Here is a 3,926-nt window from a genome sequence, read left to right as displayed (position 1 = left end):
AAGCCAAAGCAGAAGCCACAACCTGAGCACGTTAGGGTCGCATGCAGGGACAGGGAAGGGATGGGTTTGAGTGTGGGCCACGGAGGCCACATTGTTTACTACCTCACCCTGGCATGGGAGCTCCTGGTGGCACCGGGCTGGATTCAGCTGTGACAACAGTGACACCTGAGCATCAGCCTGGAGCCCGCAGGTGTCAGGGAGGCCGTGTTGACAAAGGAGAATCAGGCTGGAGCTCCAAACACCCCTCACTCCTGTCCCAGTCACAACCTCAGGCTTTCTTTCTGGGACCCTTGGAAGCAGCCCCCATAGTCACCCCCATGTGTGTGCAGCCGCCTGTACAACAGACTGTGACCTTGAGAGTTGGGCCCATCCCGGTTCCACGGGTAGAGTGACGCATGCGCAGGTTGGGTGGTTTCCGGTCCCTTATGGCCCACAGACCTCACTTCCTAGGCTGCTGTTGACAAGCCCAGTGGGGCAGGAGAGGAGAGGACACAAGTCAGTGCCCGTGGGCTCAGGGACACCCACCAGTGGGTCCCCGTGTTCCCGAGTGGGATGAGCTGGGAAAGTCACGTTCCTGGGACCTACTGCCCCCGACGGCCCTGGAGCGGGCTCAGCCTCTGGCAGCAGTGGAGGGCTGCCCTCCCCCTACCCTCCCCCTGGAGCTCTGCTGGCCTCGGGCCACAGCCGCCCGCGCCCAGCCCTCCGTGCTGACGTGGTGACTGAGGCTGCAGGCACACAGAGTGGGCCAGGCCAGCCCTGTGCCTGGACCCAGCCCTGACCCGTGTCCTCAGGCAGCATGTCCCACGGCACCACCTGGTTCCCGGGCTGGAGGGGCCCGGGCAGCCCCTGCACAGATGGCTGGGAGGGGAGGGGGGTGTCTGCTGTGACAACTGGAAGAACACAGTCCAAGCTGCAGGACTGTCACCTGCTGGGAGTGTCCCTGGGCACAAACCAAGATGTGAGCAGGACAGGCTCGTTTTACATCTTCAAGAAAACAAACAAACAAACAAACAAAACAACAACACAGGGGCGCTGGTTTTAGCATATTTGGATGAACAGGATACAATTCAGTGTCATCAGGGTTTTGTTTTTTGTTGTTGTTGTTGTTTGTTTTTTAATAATTTTAGTTTTCCTGAGACTTCAGATACACTGAATCCAAAGATGAGACTAGAAATATTTGAAAGCAGAGGTGCTTCCAAGTAGGTTCTCTGTACATTGAACCCATTTTTAAATTTCAATATTGTCACAGAGTAAGAATGTGAGCAGGCTGAGGTTTTTGTCCCACTTCCCCATCTCCCTGTGTCACTGTGATTAACACCACTGTCCCAGGTCTGACAGTGATAGTCAGCCTCGTCCTCAGGCTGGACGTTGGAGATGGTTAAGTAGCGGTCAGCCCCGGAGCTGGAGCCCAAGAAGCGATCGGGGATCCCGTCCCCCTTGCTGTGGCTTCCATCACTGTAAACATCCATCAAGTACCGGGGGGCCTTCCCTGGCTGCTGCTGAAGCCACGCAATGGTGTAGCCACTGTGCGCACTGCTCAGGGTGCAGGTGAGCTTGGCCGAGGCTCCCGGGGAGGCAGATGCAGAGGGCGGCTGGGTCAGCACAGGCTGGGACAGGGACCCTGCAAACACAGACACACATTGTGTCCTGGAGGAAGGACAGGAGGGAGGGACAGTGAGGCATGGGTTTGGGAGGGGTGTCAGTGAGCTGGGGGTCAGGGTGCTGGGGACCGTCCTAACCTGTGCAGTGAAGGAGGAGGGTGAGGAGGAGGAGTGGGGCGCAGGCCATGGTGCAGACACCCAGAGCTCTGCCGCGGCTGCCACGCTGCAGGTGTCTCTTATCCACCCTCCAGCCCAGAGGAGGGACAGGGCCCTGCATGCAAATGTGCTGCTCCTCCCCTGCCACCAATCCCGCCCTGGGCCTGTGTGCAGCCCCAGTGGCTGGGTGTCAGTTCTGAGAGGGGCGGCTTTGGCTTCGCCTGACTTGAGGCTCCCCAGGGCCCAGTGACCCCTGAGCAGAGTCCATGCTCAAGTGTCTGGTTTCCCAGCTGAGCCTCACAGTCCTGCCATGGCAGGCCCACAGCGCCCCCTGCTGCCCAGGCCGAGGCCCATGGTGCCTGTGACCAGATGCCAGGGGGACCTGACAGAGGCTCCTGTCCCCACCAGGGCCTTGACCACTGCCCACTCCCTGCTCAGGGACAAATTGAGGCCCCTCCTCTAGTCAGCTGCTACCTTGTCTCAGTCCTTCGTTTGCTATTTCCGCCTTATCAGTGGGAACAGGACACACCTCTCACTTCACTTTAAAAGACGAAGGGGTGACCCCAATGCAAACTGTCCCTGAACCCGCTTCCCAGGCTGCTCCTGAAGCAGGTGTCTCTCCCCAAGGGATTCCTCAGGAGGTCACACACAGGACAGAGTGGGAGTGTCTGGAGGACTCGTGAGCAGGCTGGGGACTCCCTGGGTTCCCTGGGGATGAGGACAGACCAGGGAGGAGCAGGGGAAGGTCCTGGAGTGATGAGAAAAGGCATCAGCTCGCTGGGGGCTTCTTCTGAAGAGCAGGGTCAGAGAAGCTGAGGAAAAATAGAGGGTGTGAGTGAACATGCCCAAGAAAAGATATTGTGACAGTCCTGGGCATTTGTCATAAAGGAAATGTTTTAGTAATTAGTTGAGGAGCTCATAGGACAGGAGGGAAGTGGAAGGAAGGAGAGAGACCCGAGGGTTGAGAAGGGAGGTCGTGACTCAGAGACGGGAAGGGGAGGGTGAGGACGGTCCACACTGTGGAAGGGACTGGAGGAGAAGCCAGTGGGGACACTGGGCAGGAGCCGGGGTGGTTGGGTGGAGGGAGGTTTGGGGCGTGTTGTTTTCATTTCTGTTTTGTTTCCTGAAGAAGGTGGCGCCTCCCCCGGCTCCTCAGCTGCCCTCTCTGGTCACCTCCCTGCCTGGACTCGGGACCTTCTTTCATCAAAGCCCTTTAGTTCTCTCTGTGACAGGTTCTCGTTAGCTTCTATTTGCCAGTGGCTTTCCTTCTTCTTTGTCACCATCCTTACACACTTGGTGATACTGAAGCATGCGTGCCGGTGTTGGGGTGGGTCCCCGAGAGAGCCCGGGCAGCTGTGCCCCCAAGGAGGGAAACTGAGAGCCAGGCGGGCATCCAGGACTGTTTGTTGCTTATATCGTTTATTAACATCCTGGGAACATGGCCAGACTTCTGTGGGATCCCGTGTCAACAGTGACCACTGGTGACGGCCCCAGCATTGGAGCCTCAGGAAAGAGTGACTGTCCCTCCGGGAGACACTATGGGAGGCCCCTGAGTCACCACAGACTGAGGACAGAACCTGGAACCCGAATCAGACACGAGTTAGGACTGAGAAGAGGACAGGGGACCCTCCAAAGGTCTCTGAAGTCCCTTTGCACCTGGGCAGACAGTGAGGAGGGAGAGGAGTCCAGCCCATGGTGTGGCCTTGCCAAAGACCCTCTGGACCCACAGCTGTTCCTGGTCTCTGGGATGGTTCCCGTGTCTCCTCCTCAGCTCCCTGGGAGAAGCGTGTGTTTGCGTCACGCTTCATGCACATATGGGCCCGTCACGAACACCACCAGCACCCTGTGAGTCTGTGTGTTGGCCCAGGGGACTGCTCTGTTGTCAGGATGGTTGGGGTGGGGTCAGCTCTGAGTTTGCCCCTTGGGAGGAAACACCTGCTGTCACCTCTAACTCAGTCCTATGAACACAGGCCCAGGGACCATGACATTTGAACCATTTGAGATTGTTTCAGGCCTGGCTCAGCGCTGAGAAGACCCACAGCGCCCCCTGCTGGGCAGTGATAACTGTGGCTTGTACTTTCTCTAGTTGTGTTAAATGTCTTGTCCAATGGCCCAATTTCAGTTTGTTTGTCACTTGTACTTGAGCTTCCTCAAAGAGATTTTGTTTTT

Source organism: Microcebus murinus, chromosome 22 (assembly GCF_040939455.1).
Source record: "Microcebus murinus isolate Inina chromosome 22, M.murinus_Inina_mat1.0, whole genome shotgun sequence".
Lineage (NCBI taxonomy): Eukaryota > Metazoa > Chordata > Mammalia > Primates > Cheirogaleidae > Microcebus > Microcebus murinus.
Note: the sequence above shows the minus strand (reverse complement) of the source record.